This window comes from Natrix helvetica, assembly GCF_964273705.1.
Source record: "Natrix helvetica genome assembly, chromosome: 9".
In the NCBI taxonomy this organism is placed as follows: Eukaryota; Metazoa; Chordata; class Lepidosauria; order Squamata; family Natricidae; genus Natrix; species Natrix helvetica.
The window spans coordinates 5,323,712-5,342,056 of NC_138560.1; the positions used below are offsets into that span (position 1 = coordinate 5,323,712).

The window sequence follows — 18,345 nt, forward strand, 5'->3', positions numbered from 1 at the left end:
TATTAGAGAAAAAGGCCCTTGAAGGTGTAAGGTAGCTTACGTTTCACAGGCTATCTGTGGCTGGTATTTAAAATTTAGAGAGCCAGTTTGGTGTAGTGGCGAATGTGCTGGACTAGAACTCAGGAAGCTCTGAGTTCTAGTCCTTCCTTAAGCGTGGAAAGCACCTGGGTGATTTTGGGCCAGTTGGTCTCTTCTCGTTGTGGGGAAAACAGGAGAAGGGAGCATTGTGTAAAGCACCTTGAGTACTGGTAGTCCTCAACTTACAACCATTCATTTACTGACTGAAGTTTCAACACTGAAAAAGTGACTTATGTCCATTTTTCACACTTACAACTGTTGCAGCATTCCCATAGTCACACGATCAAAATGTGGACATAAAAGAAGTGGAATTTCTGAGAGGCTAAGAGAAAAATGGTTAGAAAAGGAAGAAGGGAAAGAAAAGGATTTACTAGTAGAATACAATGGAATGTGTTAATATCGTTAATGCTATGTAGCTAATTATGATGTGGGGAGAACTATAGTAATATCATTAATTGTGGATAACTAAGTTAAATGCTTATTATATAAAAAATTGATTTGGAGGATGTACGCTATCTATAGCAAAATAGAATAACAGATGGAAATGGAATGATAAATTTGGCTAACTTTGGAGGCAAATAACGGTATTCTTTATGTTTTAAGAAGACATTAAATTTAAGATGGAGGACATAGAAAGGAAATAACATGGCTGAAATTGGAAATGGAAATATGATATAAAATCAGCTATGCATATGAGAAGATGTTAAAGGGGAAAGCCTGGGCAACACTTTGTTTATAAAAGAATTTAAAATTTGTAACAACAACAAAAAAAACATTGTTTGAAAAAAAAACAAAGTTTGGACCTATTGCTGGAGGTGAAAGTCTTGGGTTTTGTGAATGGGCCGGTCCAATCTTTCTTAATGGGCACAAAATATCTGCTGAGGATCTGTTAAGAAAAACGGTCTGCTTTCTTTCTTTAAGAGCATGTTCGTTTCTCCATATTCTGCCTTTTTTTTAATATTCCCTGAATTATTTCATTTTCTGGCGGGAGGGGGAGGAGGGCAGGCTTCCCACAGACCTCAATTGGAGCCTTGGTCCAGCCACTTTCTCTCAGCCCTAGGAAGAAAGCAATGGCAAACTGCTTCTAAACTCCTTGGCAAGAAAACTCCACAGAGATTTGTCGAAGGCACCAAAAATGACAAGAAAGCAAAGAAACGAAAGCGGTGGTAATAAAACCCAGGAGGACTCCAAATGAATATAGACGCAAACAAGGTCCAACAGTCCCAGAAGAAATCCATGTTTGGAAGCTGCTCCAATGCCAACCTGAAGCTGCCTTCACTAACACGCTGGCTTCTTTTTTGCCAAAACAATACAATAGCAGAGTTGGAAAGGACCTTGGAGGTCTTCTAGTCCAACCCTCTGCCTAGGCAGGAAACCCTATACCGTTTCAGAGAAATAGCTATCCAACATCTTCTTAAAGACTTCCAGTATTGGGGCATTCACAACTTCTGGAGGCAACTTCTGTTCCACTGATTAATTGTTCTCACTGTCACGAAGTTTCTCCTCAGTTCTAAGTTGCTTCTCTCCTTGATTAGTTTCCACCCATTGCTTCTTGTTCTGCCCTCAGGTGCCTTGGAGAATAGTTTGAACTCCCTCTTCTTTCTGGAATCCATGTTTGGAAGCTGCTCCAATGCCAACCTGAAGCTGCCTTCACTAACATGCTGGCTTCTTTTTTGTCCAAACGCCGGGGACGTGGTGCAGGCAATGTGCTTTAAACTGCAGCCAGCCCTCCAAACCCTCTCGGAAGTTGTGTTTATTAGGCTTGGAAAACCACAGGCAGGAGGACGGCTGTGAAAACCTACAGAGTGCAGGTGTTATTTACACGCCCAATTTTCTTGTGGTTGATTGTAGAGCGCTATGGGGCTCGTCCGAGGCGATGAGCCGTTTCTGGATGGCTTCGGAGTTGTTTTCCTCTTTCTCTTCTTTGATTTTGCGACATCCGAGGGAGAAGCATTGTTAGGGGAAAAACAACGACATTTTCAATTTGAATGGTGAATCATAACTTGATGAGAGGTGTTGCTGAACGCTGGCATTTCCTCTTATTTTTGTTTTGATAATGCCTTATTTGCATATTATATGTGGTGGTGGGAACGTTTCTGTGCAATTATGGCACTAATGCGGAGAAGTCAATGGGCTTTGCCCTATTAAACCAGCCAAGCCTTCCTGCCCACAAACAACTTAACCTGCTTCTGAACCTTCAACCTCATTTGCAGGTGCTAGAAGGTGGCCCCGTTGTCCCCTCATTAAGGACAATGGCCTTTGAGCCCGTGCAGAGGGCTCTTCTCTCGCGACAGAGGGGACTGACACCATTGATTGCTTGCTGATGTTCCCGTCCAGTTAGCGAGTCTTTGCAATCAACTGTTTTGCAGCAAAACTGCCCCAAGTGACCCCTACATTTTTAAGTGGGCTGCTGAAGAAGGAGTCGGATTCTAGCTTAGGTTCTCAGCAGGGATGAGAATTTTTTTTTTAACTACCGTTTTGGTGGGCGTGGCTAGATGGGGGCATGTGACTGAGTGGGTGTGGCCAACATGATGTCACTCACACACACTCAGTCACATGACTCCCCTCACCAAGCCAGGCCTACCGAAATGATGGCAAAAAGTTTTGCCTGGGGCTCCAGGCTTGCCGGTAGCCTGCAAACTAACGAGTACGAAAAAAAAAATGTTTTTGTTCTCCCTGGCTCCCAGGAACACTCTGCAGGCTTCAGCAGAGCTGGGGGAAGGCAAAAACGGCCCGTTTTTTCACAAAATCAGGGACATTTTTCCCTCCCCCCAGCCCTGCTGAACCCTGCAAAGTGCTTCTGGGGGCGAGGGGAAGGCAAAAATGCCTCTGATTTTGCAAAAAACAGTCCACTTCTGGAACTAGCATGCGCACACCATTAAAAAAGGGAAGTGGACGTATGTCAAGGACTGTCTGTGGACACATTCCATCACGGTAGTGTCCTGACCGAGGCTTCCCCAACTGCACGAAGCTGAGTCCTCGTCCCGATAAACCTCTTTTATTTAATTTACAGTGAATTCCTCTCCAGCGAAGTCTTTCCTCTCCCTCAGTATTTCAAGATAGTTCACAATGACCGACCTTTATCAGGCTTGGAGAGCTGCCAGGCTGATATCTTTCAGACGCCGCAATACTTGGCAAGAATGCAGGAATGAACTAATGGTCTCCTGCAAACTCCACTCCCCTTTCACTCCTTTTTTATTTCCTCTGGGAGGGGCCATTCACCGTCCACCTGTGGCCTTACTCCCAAGTTGACCCCTGTTCTTTAGCTGTTCCCTTCGTCTGGCAACTCTGCGCATGCGCACACTGGGAACAGGCTCCAGCTGTTCTTCTGCCTCACTGATGTCTGACTCTGAAGGCAGCTGATAACTGGCATACGGCTCTGTCCCCCTCTCTGCCTCTGACACAGAGCCCTCATCAGAGCCTTCCCCAGACTCCAGGACTGGCCCATGTTCCTCCCCAACCTCCTCACTGTCCGAATCTAATGCCAGCTCCATTGGTGGGCCACAACAGGTAGACACCATGAAGCTTTGCCCGTCTTCTTTCTTATGGGGTCCTTGCACCTGTCTGCTGGGTCTGCCCCATGTATCCTGGTGGCTTCTATCTAAAGCTTGTTGAGTGCCAGATCGCTTGGCCAAGAACAACAGATGGTCTTAATCCAGGGAAATTTCCAAGGCCCATTAAAGCTGAAGGATTCCTGCCAGGTCTTTATAGGCATGGCGTATCCCAGAGACAGCTGTGAATGGTCTATAGAGCTAGAGATGCTACTGCACTTCGGTGCTACTGCAGCCAAAATATTGAAAAAGATATGTTGGGGTTTTTTCCTCTTTTTCTCCAACTGGGTTCGCAGGTTTTTGATCCTGCCATGCTTGTTGGCCCCCACCCCAAGCCTGCTCTCCCCCCCTCCCCACCCCCATGAAAGTCCAGGAAAAGCTAATAGAACAACAGGAAGCCTGTGAATCTCTTCCAGTTGTGCCACTGAAAAAGCAGAGGTTTAATTTTGCTTTGTTTAGTTGTTTAGTTTAGTTTAGTTTAGTTTAGTTTACTTTACTTTACTTTACTTTACTTTACTTTACTTTACAAGTTAAGTTGTCACTGCACATCGTACAACAAAATTAAATGCCATCTTCAGCGTACATTATAACTATAAAAATAAAAACACAAATACATCCTTCACATAGTATTCAATTGAAATTGAAAACCCCTGATATTGCAGTAATATTGCACTATACCGTAGAATTCAATGTAGTTACTGCTCTGGGGTAGAAGCTGTTTTTCAGCCTATTTGTCCTTGTTTTTATTATCCTGTACCGTCTGCCAGATGGTAACAGTTAAAAAAAAAGGGTGCCCAGGATGAGATGGATCTTTAAGAATGTTAAAGACTCCACTTTCTTAAGGCCGCGGGAGCTATAAAGCTCTTCCAAAGAGGGGAGAGGGCAACCAATGACCCTCTGGGCAACGACGTTGACCCTCTGGAGCTCTCTCCCATCTGCCATTGTGCAATTGGCAAACCATACACAGGTGCAATAAATTAAAATACTTTCTATGCTGCAACGGTAGAAGGTCACCAGCAGTTTTTCATTCAGTTGTTGTTTCCCGAGTACTTAGTTATATTTAATAAAGGGTCCTCTTCTCTCAGTCAGAGCAAATTCCCCAGAAAATTGTAGCCCTGCTGATTTTGTGGGTTTGGCTTGTCTGTGTCATATATAACCTCGCCTATAAAGTAATGTTTCTCAGCCTCAGATCTTTAAAACGAGTGGACATCATCCCCCAGAATTCCCCAGCCTGGCATGCTGGCTGAAGAATTCTGGGAGTTGAAGTTCCACCCGTTTTAAAGTTGCCATGGTTGGAGACCCCTGCTGTAGGAGATCAGGTGTCAGCAGAAGCCAGAGATAGCTTTCGGAAGACGTCACCATAGGTCAAGAGGAAGGACATTTTGGGTGTCTTTGGTGCATCCGGTTTGCCTTAAGAGCACAAAATGCACAGTACATCCAAGAGGTGAGTTGCAGGAGAGTTGAGTTTTGGTGCCAGCTTGTGCCCTGGCAGCGATTGTGATGCCAGCTGCCCAAGCAACATGTCCAGTGATGGATGGAGCCGAGGCCCAGAACATAACAGGACCCATTGTTTCCTTTGGAATCAGAACGAGAGCTACAAACAGACTTGTTCTCCTCTTCCTTCTCCTTCAAGCATTGTTCTTTTTCGTGCATTGATTGTTTGGATGTGTGGTTTGCAGCGACCCGAGGTGTTAGGCCAAGATCACAAGTTGCAGAGCGCTGGAAGGAGATCAGTAGATCTTTCTATTTTCTTCAGCCCTGTGCTTGTTCATCTACTGCCCGGCATTAAGCCAGCAGATATATAAGGAGAAGGGAAAAAAACCCTCCATTCTTGGAAAACTAATCAAGGAGAGAAGCAACCTAGAACTAAGGAGAAATTTACTAACAGTGAGGACAATTAACCAGTGGAACAGCTTGCATTCAAAAGTTGTGGGTGCTTTATCACTGGAAGTTTTTAAGACGAGATTCGACAACCGTTTGTCTGAAACGGCATATGGCAGTGGTGTCAAACTCAAGGGCTGGGGCCGGCCCACAGGGTTCTTAGATCTGGGTTGCAGGGATGTCCTGCAAATAGCGAAGGACCAGCCCATGGTGCCTCTGTCAGCGAAAATGGAGCCGTGCTCAGCCCGCCTAGGCTCTGTTTTTGACCACGACGGCCTCCTGCAGCCCTCTGCCAGTGAAAACGGAGCCCAGGAGGCCGCACGCGACCTCCCCAAGCTCCATTTTCACTGGCAGAGAGCTGCAGGAGGCCGTCATGACTGAAAACGGAGCCTCAGCAAGTGATGTCGAGCTGGCCACGCCCACCCCGGCCCCCCAGATCAAGTACAACCCTGATGCGGCCCTCAATGAAATTGAGTTTGACACTCCTGGTATAAGGTCTTCTGCCTAAGCAGGAGGTTGGACTAGAAGACTTCCAAGGTCCCTTCCAACTCTGTTAGTCTATTTTACAATACAATACAATACAATAGTAGAGTTGGAAGGGACCTTGGAGGCCTTCTAGTCCAACCCTCTGCCTAGGCAGGAAACCCTATACCGTTTCAGACAGATGGCTATCCAACATCTTCTTAAAGACTTCCAGTGTTGGGGTATTCACAACTTCTGGAGGCAACTTCTGTTCCACTGATTAATTGTTCTAACTGTCAGGAAATTTCTCCTCAGTTCTAAGTTGCTTCTCTCCTTGATTAGTTTCCACCCATTGCTTCTTGTTCTACCCTCGGGTGCCTTGGAGAATAGTTTGACTCCCTCTTCTTTGTGGCAACCCCTGAGATATTGGAATACTGCTATCATGTCTCCCCTACTCCTTCTTTCTCTTAAGCTAGACATACCCAGTTCCTGCAACCGTTCTTCATATGTTTTAGTCTCCAGTCCCTAATCATTTTTGTTGCTCTTCTCTGCACTCTTTTAGAGTATTTCTTTTTCCTATCGTGGGTGCTTCATCCCTGGAGGCCTTTTAAGAGGAAACTGGACAGGCATTTGTCTGGAATGGTATATAGGGTCTCCTGCTTGAGCAGAGGGTTGGACTAGAAGACCTCCAAGGTCCCTCCCAGCTCTGTTATTCTGACTCTGGGGTGAGCCTTGCAGACAACCTTCTCTCCGTCTTATATCGAACGCAGGAGGCGGTTTGTGTTGTGACAGGCTGAATGGTAAAGACTTCGAACTGTGCAGGGTTGACACCGAGTTTGCGTCTTTCCTCCATTTCTGCTTTTTGTTCTGTTTAGCATAAACTCTCGGATGCCGTTCCTACTTGATACGACCCAAGAGAGAAAGAAAACAAATATTAAATGGCAGATGCCCTTGCCTTGAAGGAACTGTTTACCCATCAGCCTATTCCCCTGCATAAATCCCGACGGGATTCATTGTCTTGGATGGCGTTTTAACCGTTGCTTTGCTAAATTACTGGGGTTGTTTTCATATCTGTTGAAAACCGCCAGAATTCCTTTGGGATCACGGCAGTGTACACAACAAATGAATAATTGCTTTATTTTTATTTTATTTTTTAAAAGTGGGTTAAAGCCTTTAGAGGCCCTTCCCTCAGCTCAGACCAGATAACTTTGTCCATTTCTGTGAGATGGTACAAGATTATCTCTAGGGTCTCATTTCGGGTCTCATTAAACACCTCTAATTGAACCCCTCTAATTACCGTATTTTTCCGACTATAAGACGCTCCTAGCTTTTGGAGAAGAAAACAAGAAAAAAAAAATCTGCCTCTGCCTCCCAGCAAATTGCCTCCTTGCATCAAACAGCCTGGTCAGCTTCAGCACAGCCTGATTTACCACGAGCAGCTGATGGGCGGTTGGATCAGCTTCCCGGAATCCTGCCGATCAGCTGTTCCAGGCTGCAGGGATCGCCACCGCCACCTCTCGCCGCCTCTGCGTGCCCCATTTTCAGCCTCCATGTGCCCCATTTTCAGCCCGTTCCGGGGGCTCTGCTAGCTAGAGGAATTCTGGGTGTTGAAACCCACCCATCTTAAAGTTGCAGAACACTGATCTAGACAAGATTTTTCTCTGGGTCTTATTGGGCTCCCTCCCTTTCTAGACCCGAGAACGGAATCCAGGATCCTGAAACCCAACATTGCGATGGGAGGAATGTGACCCTTGTCAACTCGGGAAGGGAGGAATGCATTAAGCAGCCGGTGGAAGGATTGAGCTGAATAGGGCGCCTGAAGAAGGAGAGGGGTGGGTGGCAGGACGAGGGGGTGGGGGTAGGGAAGGATATTTTCAAAGCTCAGCTCCTTCTCATTGGCTGCCGTTGAATTATGGCCGTCCGCCAAGGACATTGCTCTGTCCCCTGTCCGTTTGGGCGCACTCCCTCCCAGTGGCAGCCTCGGTTTTTTCCCATCAATCAGCTTCTGGAGATTGCTGTAGAGATTGTTGGATTGGGTGAAATCCATGGAGGCAGAGCAACAGAGCAACAGAGCAACAGAGCAGGCGATTCTCTGCCTTGGCAAAAGGGCTAAGAGCAGGCGTGTTCCTTCGCTTGTCAGAGAGCAGCCCTGTGGATACCTTGGGGATGTTTACAGGTTGCTACGGATGGAGAGAAGAGGAGGGGTCTTTTTCTTAATCCCTTATTAAAGCAGGGGTGAGGGAACTATGGCCCTTTTATAACTTGTGGACTCCAACTCCCAGAATTCCTGAGCAGAAGTCCACAAGTCATAAAAGGGGGCCTTATTTCCCCCACCTCCGTACTAAAGGGTTGGAAAGAATCCCAGGAGCTACGTATTCTAGGTGAGTGTTTCTTGTGGACTTCAACTCCCAGAATTCCCTAGCTGCCATGGGGTCTTTCCAGAAGATTCCATGCTGGCTGTGGCATTCTGGGAGTTGAAGTCTACACATCGTCAGGTTGCAAAGGCTGAGAAACACTGCCCTAGGCCTAGGCCATCTCTAGTTAATTTTGTGAAATGGCAGGCGTCCTTGCTCGGAATATTTTTATTCACTCTTACTCACATTTGACTTGGTTTCCTTATGGATAACAGTCCTTAGTCTGACTTTCGTTTATCTTGCCTTTATTAGCTTATAAGTTACTCCAGGTGGCAAATATACCTAGTACACCTTCCTCCTTCTATTTATCTCACAATAACAACAACTCTGTGAGGTGGGTTAGGTTGAGGGAGCGGGGTTAGGCTAAAGTCACCTAGCCAGTTTTCATTCCTAAAGTGAATCTAGAACTCACCATCTCCTAGTGACTGGTCCAAAGTCACCCAGTTGGCTTTCCTGCCTAAAGCAGAACTAGAACTCCCAGTCTCCTGGTGATTGGCCCAAAGTAACCCAATTAGCTTTCTTGTCTAAGCTGGAACTCCCAGTCTCGTGGGAATTGGCCTGAGTCACCAAATTAGCTTTCTTGTCTAAGGTGGGACTAGAATTCCCAGTCTCCTGGTTTTTAGCCTGACGCCTTAACCATTGGATTAAATTGGCTTACCAAGAATAAAAATAAACATCTGCTAGAATGGTTTACAGTTTAATAAAAATTCACAGCGCTCCTTTCCTCAGACTAACGCTCTAAAAATTCACAACCCAAGAAGGAAAATAAGACGAGGAGAACAAAGGGAAAAAAAACAACTGCTTTTGTGACAAATTTTTAAAAAATTGCAGTCTGCTAGAATCGTGTTAAACTTATTCAGGATGAATAAACAAACTTTATTTAAAAAACAACAACATACACATTGATAGGATTGTTATTTTTTCCTTCTTCAGCTTTTGGCAAGGAAAAAAAGGAGGCGTTATTTGAACTGAATTTCTGTCTAAAGAAGCTGTGTTGGTTGGTATCTTGCTAAGCTCTTAGATATAAGTGAAGAAGAAATAACAAAGATATCTGTGCAACTGATGGACTTTTGTGCCTCTTGCTTCAATATGGACAAAGAAAACCTTCTCGTTAATTTTGCTACCTTCCAGTTGTTGAACATTCTCTGAAAGGGAGGTTTAACCTCTGTTGAGAAATAGCTTTTTTAAAGAACAGGTGGTCCTCGATTTATAACCGTTCAATTAGTGACTGTTGAAAGTTACAACAGCACTGAAAAGAGTGACTTCTGACCGGTGGCGGGTTTCCATTTTTTTTTACTACCAGTTCGCATGAGCAGAAGTGAGTGGGCGGAACCTCCCGCTGCTGCTGCTACCGGTTCTCCCGATTGGGGCCGAACCGGGAGCAACCCACCTCTGCTTGTGACCGTTTTTCACACTTACGACCGTTGCAGGCTCTCCACAGTCACGTAATCAAATTTTAAACATTTCACAACTGACTCGTGATGGTCACAGTGTCCCGGGGTCATGTGGTCTCTTTTGGAGACCTTCTGATTAGCAGAATCAATGGGAAAGCCAGATTCACTTAACAACCGTGTGACTGATGTAACAATGGTCGTGATTCACTTAACAACTGTGGGAAGAACGGTTGTAAAATGGATCCAAATTCACCTTTGTCTCGCTTAGCAGTAGAAATGATGGGCTCAACGGCGGTTGTAAGTCAATGACTATATGTATTTTCATCTTTAGGCATGGAAACAATAAAAAAACAATAAGTGGACTCTGTAGCTTTTGATGGGGAAAAAAAAGAGCTATGCAATCTGCATGCTTTCCTGCCTTCTGCCCTTCTCTTCTACCAAATCCATCCCTGCTGTTTTTAATTTCTGGCTCCGCTTTTCCGATTTATTCTCCCGTCATGCTATTAAGTGGACAAAAGCCCAGTGTATTTCCCACGTGCCTACGTTGGGTTATCTTGTGGCTTGACATTTGGTTGGCCGAGGATGGTGACTCCCCCCCAGGGAATGAAAGAATATTCCTTTCTTTCTTTCTTTTTTAACAAGGACGTTTCCGCCTCATTGCTCTTAGGCCATTCTTTTCACTCTTCAGGAAGTCCGGCAAGTAGCCGCATTGAACGCAGCCGCAGGCTAGCCTTCTCCGCTGGCGTAGCTCAGCCAGAACCGTCGTGAATGAATTGTTGCCCTGCTGTTGCGGAATGGAGCGTGCGTTGATCAAGACCGCTTAAAATCAGCCTGAGAAATTTGACAGATTTATTAGTTCAGGTAATGGAGCTGTATGGCCGGATGCGTCCGTCTTGCAGTGAGGTTCATGCAGCAAGAACTCAGCACTCCAGATGTTTCTCGGAGGGGGCTTGACAGTAAAGAAGACCCATCCCTCTGCTCCCACCTGGGCTTATTCCAAAGGCAGAGGTAATATAAACCCGTGATGGCGAACCTATGGTACGTGTGCCAGAGGTGGCACGCAGCACCCTCTCGGTGGACATGTACCCATTGCCAGCTGCTCTTCTGGTTTCCAGCATGCATATCAGAGGGGGGTTGCTCCCGGTAGTGGTGATTCGGCCTGAGTTGCAGTGACACAGGCTGGCCACGCCCCCGAACCGGTTCCCTCTGACGTTGCTGGCATGTTTCTGTGCGTGTGCAGAACAAATGACAGTCAACCGCGCATGTGCAAGCAACGTGCGGCGGGAAAGCGCACACAGAAGTGAACCGGTACCAACTAGTACAGGAACCCACTCCTGACGCACATGTGTGCTGGCCTGCTGGTCTTCGCAAGTGTCAGAGTGCAGGAAAACAGCCTGAAAAATGGCCCAAAATCAAGCTGTTTTCAGGCTGTTTTGGGGGCTGTTTTGGGGTCGAAACCAGCAGAAAAACGACCTGAAAACGGCAAGCAGGTAATGGGCAGCTGGTCTTTGGGTTTTTGATGCTCCGGCACATGCACACATGCACGCACATGTATCTGCGTTCTTGTTTGGGGACTCGGTGCCGAAAATATTCGCCATCACTGATATATAGACATATTACTTGGACAGAGCTGCTCGTCTCCTCTACCATCCCCATGCTCTTCGGTCCTCTTTTTTTTTGCTGACACAAAAAATTAGCGTATTTCTCCGAGAGGCGCAATCTTTTGGACGTTTTTTTTCTCCTCTGCAGTTGCCTTAAAAATGGAAGTGCGCTCCTTACCCGAGCTGGCCCCGAGCTCTTGGGGGCAGAGCAGAGGGGAACGGTACTCATGAATAATAATCGTACTGTCTCTTGCCTCTCTCCTGGGTCTGCTATTTGGGGCAAAGTTGGTCGGGAAAAAAATGAAGGGAGACTCTGTAGAGGAGGCCTCATGTCAAACCAATTAGTCACTGGCTGGCATTTCCAGAAAGTTGGTTGGTCCAGATTGGGCAACCGGACTCTGGGCATCATTGTCTGAAACTGGTGCCCAGTTTTGTGACAGTCAAAAGAGCGTCGAGTCTTGATGGAGCTGGTCTTTGGCTTGGATTTGTTGCCATCACTTTCAGTCAGGGGTGGGTTGCTGCCACACATCCGCAGAACAATTTAAAGTGAGCTGCTCACGCGCAGTCACTGAAAACCAAAATGGAGGCAGTCCAGCGGCAGCGAGGGAATCGGTTCGAGGGCGTGGCAGGCCTGGTTCGCTTCTGGTTCTCCAACCCAGGTCTGAATTCCACTATTGGTTCAGCCGAACCGGGCCAAACCCGGAGCAACCCACCTCTGCTTCCAATGCTCTAGAACAGGGGTCTCCAACCTTGGCAACTTTAAGCCTGGCGGACTTCAACTCCCAGAATTCCCTAGTCAGCTTTCCCCAGCCAACTTTAAGCCTGGCGGAGCTGGCTGGGGAATTCTGGGAGTTGAAGTCCTCCAGGCTTAAAGTTGCCAAGGTTGGAAACCCCTGGTCTAGAAGATCCTTTGCGGCAGCCGGGTTAATTCCTCCATCTCTGGCATGGTGCCCTGTTGAATGGCATTTTGTAATCTTAACTTTTAACAAGAAGCACACAGTGGGAATGTCTCCCCAGGAATTCCATGGAGGCTGTGAATGTTGTACGTTGGAAGGAGGTGATGGAGACAATGATTGGGAGAGGAAGAGGATGCTTTACACTAGAGTAGAACCTCTCTGCATTGCTTATCTCCACAGAGATACATGTCATGGTTGTCCCAGAGGTGCTTTTTTTTCAAGAGGCCCCTGTACTTTCTGGTTTTTCTTTGAAGATGTTTCCCTTCTCATCCAAGAAGCTTATTCAGCTCTGACTGGATGGTGGAGAATGGAAGGATTTATATTCCTTGCAGACAGCTGGACATTTGCATCCTTTTGGAGGGTCCTTGGATTTAGAGGATCTATCAAGTGCTTCAACAACCCTCTAAAAGGATGCAAATGTCCAGCTGTCTGCAAGGAATATAAATCCTTCCATTGCCCACAATCCTGTTAGAGCTGAAGAAGCTTCTGGGATGAGAAGTGAAACGTCTTCAAAGAAAAAACAGAAAGTCCACAGAGATACCTTTCCACCTCTTCCTTCCACCCTTCCATCCACCCACTACTTTTCATTCTCTCTTTTTGTTTCATTTCTTCATTAAAGATAATGGTGCCTTTTTCTCAGATGAGACATGAGATGTTCAACAGAGCTTTACCTTTCTATAAATCTCTTTTAGGCCTGTGAGATTGTGTCCACATACAGGGAGTCCTCGACGTACAACTATTTGTCTAGCCACTGTTCAAAGTTATGATGGTGCTTAGGAATCAGTCCTCGCACTTACGACCATCACTGTCTCCATGGTCATCTGATTAAAATTTGGCAACTGGTAAATATTTATTATGGTTGCAGGGTCATTTGGGACTTTTCCAGCTGGCTTCCAAACAGCAAAGTCCAAGGGGAAACTGGATTCGCTTACTGAGTATATGATTCACTTAATGACTGCAATGATTTGCTTAACAAACCTGGCAAAAAAATGTCCTAAACTGAACACCTCTCACTTGACAATTGGCTCGTTTAGCGATGGGAGTTCCAGTCCCAAATTATGATTGTAAGCAGGGAGTAGAAAGATTGTAAGCTGAGAAGCAACAGGAACGTAAGAAGGTGGTCAAAAGCAATTTTTTTTCTTCATAGCCCCAGAAACTAGATCCAGAAATAACAGGTGTAAGTTTGCAGCGACCTGAATTTCCTTCAGATCTCTGGAAAAAAAACCTTCCTGGCACCTGCAATCTCATTCAACGTGGAATGGTCTTAGCTCCGCTATCTCTGGCAGCCTCTTCTCACAGAGGGTTTAATTGGTTTTCCTACACGTTGCAAAGGATTGGTTTAGATAATCTTGGGATCCCTTCCAACTCTATAATTCTGTGAAAAATCAAAGGAATTGGGTATGCTCAGACTTGAGAAGAGAAGAGCCCCGGAGGGAAGGAGGGGGAGGGGGCAATATGGTAATGAAACCTTATAAAAAGATGTCAGATTAAAAGAAAAAGGCAAGATCAGTTCCACATCATTTCAAAGCGTGGGCTGTGACACAATTGGCCCCAACCTTTGCAGCTTGGCATCCCAGTGTGTGTGTGTGTGTGTCAGTGGTGGGATTAAAATTATTTTACTACCGGTTCTGTGGGCGTGGTTTTGGGCGTGGCGTGGCTTTGTGGGTGTGGCTGGGGAAGGACACTGCAAAATACCCATTCCCTCCCCACCCCACTAATCTGCTTTCCAGCTCCGTTCTCCTGTTCAGGCCATACAAAAGAAGACCGGCTGGGAGGCAGTGGGGGCGTGGCCAGCCTATTTGCCGGTTCTCCGAACTACTCAAAATTTCTGCTACCTGTTCTCCAGAACCTGTCAGAACTGGCTCAATGCCACCTCTGGGGTGTGTGTGTGTGTCAGGCGTTCTAAATACCATGTATGAAATCATGAGACCAAGGCAGAATCATCCTTAAAGTTCCCTTTTAATCATACAGGCAAGTTAGCACCTCTATGGAATTCCAACTCTAATGTTCTTCCTGGAATTCCACCCAGTTGAAAGTTCATGATCTTATCCCCACACCCACAAATCCATCACATGTTCCAATCATCATCTTCCACGCTGTCATCTACACCCCTCTGCTTCCGGTCAGGTGTCGAGGTGCGGAGACAAAAGATGACCTTGAGTTTCTATAAAAGAATGACAACAATACATTCCACAATCCTACTCCTTTCTATTCCCCCCTCCCAACTACTACACTAATGAAACAGTGTAGGAAATTATAAGAAAGTGTGGCAGGCCAAAGATCCTAAAAAGAACATAACTACAGGCCTGACAGTGTGTGTGTGTGTGTGTGTGTGTGTGTGTGTCATACCTTTGCGAACTGCCACTCGAGCAAGCGAGTAAAGTTTCTCTCTCGTGCTTGTCCGCCACTTGTGCAAGTGGAACTTCCTGCCCATCTTCTTGCCCATTTCTTCCACGACCCAGTTTCGAACAGGCCACGGCCCAGTAATGGGTCACGGCCCAAAGGGTTAGGGACCCCTTGCTATAACATACAGATAGTCCTTGATTTATGATCAGAATTGAGACCAGAATTTTTGTTGTTAAGCAAGGTGGTTGTTTAATGTTTATAATCTTTTTTTTTTTTTGCTGCAGTTGTTAAACCACTAAACCTCATCCAAGATAGCACAGGTAGTCCTTGACTTATGACCCATGGTGGAACCCAACATTTGTGTTGCCAAGTGAGACATTTGTTAAGGGAGTTTTGCCCCCATTTTACGACCTTTCTTGTCACAATTGTTAAGTGAATCCAGCTTCCCCGCTGTTTATCGGAAGGTCGCCACAGGTGATCACATGACCCCGGTCGTAAGTAGGAGTCAGTTGCTAAGCACTTGAACTTTGATCATGTGAACATGAGGATGGTGCAATGGTTGGAGGTGTGAAAAATGGTCGTAAGTCATTTTTTTTAGTGCCGTTGTAACTTTGAACGGCCACTAAATGAACTGTTGTAAGTCGAGAGCTACATGTACTTTTCTGGCAAGGGATGCCTCGTCCACCTGCTGCCCATCTGCAGGGTGGAGAGGTGGGGGAGCAGCGTGGGTACCATCACGTGGCATCCTGGAATTGCTGGAGACAACGACAAAAATGTACACCCTCATAATCTGGGCCACAGTTAGAGTGGTGCGGTGGCCGAGAGGTGGAGCTCTCGCCTCATAATCAGGAGGCTGTGAGTTCAATCCTAGGTAGAGGCAGATATTACTCTCTCTGGGCACCATGAGAATACATCTGCCGAATAAAACTCCGTACTGGTGACAAGAAAGGCATCTGGCCATTAAAACACTCTGCTAGCTCCATTCAGATGCCCAGACTCCACCCCGCAAGGGATTATGGGGTCGTTAAATGATGATGACGATAATCTGGGCTATGATTGAGGAGAGACGCAGGCCTTTTCTGGAGACATTTCCCGTCCCGTGTTTACCTGTGTCCTCTCTTGTCCTTGCACCTGTGTGAGATGCTTGCGAGGCTTTTGTTCAGATCTCTGCTCGTCCCTGCATTGCTTGGAGACCTCCCTAAACACAAAAACAACATTCGCAAAGCGGAGGTTGCAAGCCCAGCATCGGAATCGGGTGCCCTTCAGGTGTTCTGGGGCAGCTTCGATGGTTTGTCTTCCGGTGTAACCAGGTGGCGATGGGTGCGGATGCTTTCGAGACTTTTCATTCTGCGGTTGAACGGCACGGTGATGTGATACGGGGGTGAAACGGGGGAGGAATAATCGAGAGCGTGTAATCATTTTAAAGTGAGGAACTTTGCCACTCCAATGCATAATTTATGCAACCTGCAAAAAAGAAGGGGGAAAAAAAAGATGAGTCCTTCTGAATGACAAGAGGGGATTATCTTCAGGCGGAAATTTCTCTGCGGGGTTTTGAGATGCCGGATAAACACTTTTGGTGGGGCTCCCTTCACACAAAACGGCCAAAGTTCACACCCCTTGCTTGGAACGGGCTTCATCACCCTCTCTCTCCAATTTTTACATAAAGTTTTTTTTCCCTTTCAAATATGTTCACCAATATACATTCTTGCAAGTACTATTAACGTTTATCTATTAACTATTAACATTTATCCCTATCTTCTTACAAATATAGAAAACACAGTTGGGGTCACTTTCTTGCCACCCCATACCTGAGTCTTCTTTTGCAACAACCTCTTATCTTCTCAAAATCCCTTCTCTGCCTTCGTTTTTCCTTCTCTCCTTCTTGTTTTTTTCTTTCCCTCACTACTCCTTTCTTCTCCTCCTCCTTCTTACCCTCTCTCCTATTCTTACTTCCCCTCCCTTACTTCCTCTGCTTTGCCCTTTCTTCTTTTCCCTCCTCATCCTCCCTCCTTTCCCCCGCTCTTCAGAATGTAGAGTAGAGTAGAGTAGAGTAGAGTAGAGTAGAGTAGAGTAGAATAGAAGAATAGAACAGAACAGAACAACAGAACGGAACAGAACAGAATTGAATAGGATAGGATAGGATATAATAGATATTATTGCATTCTATTAATTTTTAATTAACACAAACCCTCTCCCCATTTCAAAATGCACAGAGTGGAAAAGCGATGCAGTTAAGGCTGCAGACAAGTCACAAGTTTAAAGCTCAGTTTACGTCAAGTTTGTGTTGTGCAAGGGTTGCGTACAGTGGCTCTTGGCGTTTAGCATGGATAATGCCAGTCAACCTTGGAATCGCGCTAAGCCTATTAGCATGGAGGTTTCCACCATTTAGCATTCATTTAACATGGCTGAAGCATGCACGGGGGGAAGAACACGGTTCTAACACTGACCCGGGGCCCTTTTGTCTCTGTGCTGTTTATAAAAAGGGTTTTAATATTTTGTGTGTTGTCCTACGGGCAGGGAGAGGGGATTGTTAAGAGGTATAAATAAGTACCTGCATGGCACCAGTCAGGACTGGGTTCACGGAAGCCCTGTGCATTTTGCTAAGATTGCACGCAGTCCCCGAAATGCCAACATTGAGACTGTGCAACCTTGCTATGTTTTTATGCCTTGTAATCCACACGCCTGGGATGAAGCTGTTCCTATTAGGAATTCTCCTGTCATGCCCTCCTCTTCTCACGTTTTACTGTACCGGTTTTTGTGTTACTCCAATGTCCTCTCGTTTATCCCTCTGTGGAATCATAGCTGACTTGCGAGGATGGGAAGGACGATTAGTTAAGCTTCAAAGGAAGAGAAGGAGATCGCCCGGCCTTCCCTCCGGCTCTTAGCTCCTTGGCAAGGCTATCCACCCGCTGACCACTGACCATTATCGTTCAGATTATAGGCTGCATAAACCAGTTAGGCAGATGAATCGTTCTATCTAGATGGCCTCCCATTAAACAAGCCAAAATTATAATAAAGGATCCTTGGTGCTCTCTAAGCTGGGTTGTTTTCTTGCAGACTTTTCATTACGCAAAGTAGGAAACATCATCGGTGCTAATCACAGCACTAACATCTAGGAGCCCTCGTAACCCTGAGCTATAAATATTCTCTTTTATTGGGACAAAATTATAATAAACATACACACACAGACACGCAAACACATCCCAATAGTGAGGCTAAGCCAACCATATTTGGGCAAAAACGAAGATTACTGGATAAACACCAGCTAATAGCAAAGAACTCTTACTCTCTCCTGCCATCTAATGGCCAGGGGGAGTATTGCAACCAGATATGGAAGTTGGGGAGCATGGTTTTTCTGACTCATTTTCTAATCTTTTCTGCTCCCCTCTGAGGTTTGCTTGGAGAACACTCTGCAAGTCGCAGTAAGTAAGAACTGTGGTGGCACAGTGGTGAGACTGCAGTACTGCAGGCTACTTCTGCTGACTGCCGGCTGCCTGCAATTTGGTAGTTCGAATCTCACCAGGCTCAAGGTTGATTCAACCTTCCATCCTTCCGAAGTGGGTAAAATGAGGACCCGGATTGTTGGGAGGCAATAGGCTGACTCTGTAAACTGCTTAGAGAGGGCTGTTAAAGCACTCTAAAGCGGTATATAAGTCTAAGTG

General features: G+C 46.0%; 1 protein-coding gene and 1 long non-coding RNA gene across 2 annotated transcripts in view; one reads left to right on the forward strand and one right to left on the reverse strand.

The window, feature by feature from the left end:
• The window catches only part of CADM4 (cell adhesion molecule 4), a 153,155-nt gene that overhangs the window by 115,885 nt on the left and 18,925 nt on the right, over positions 1-18,345 (forward strand). The window lies entirely within an intron of this gene.
• LOC309396537 lies at positions 14,278-16,142 on the reverse strand. Its single transcript, XR_014176127.1, has 2 exons — positions 14,687-16,142; positions 14,278-14,501 (listed from the first exon to the last, which is right to left on the reverse strand). It is a non-coding gene; the product is annotated as an uncharacterized lncRNA (long non-coding RNA).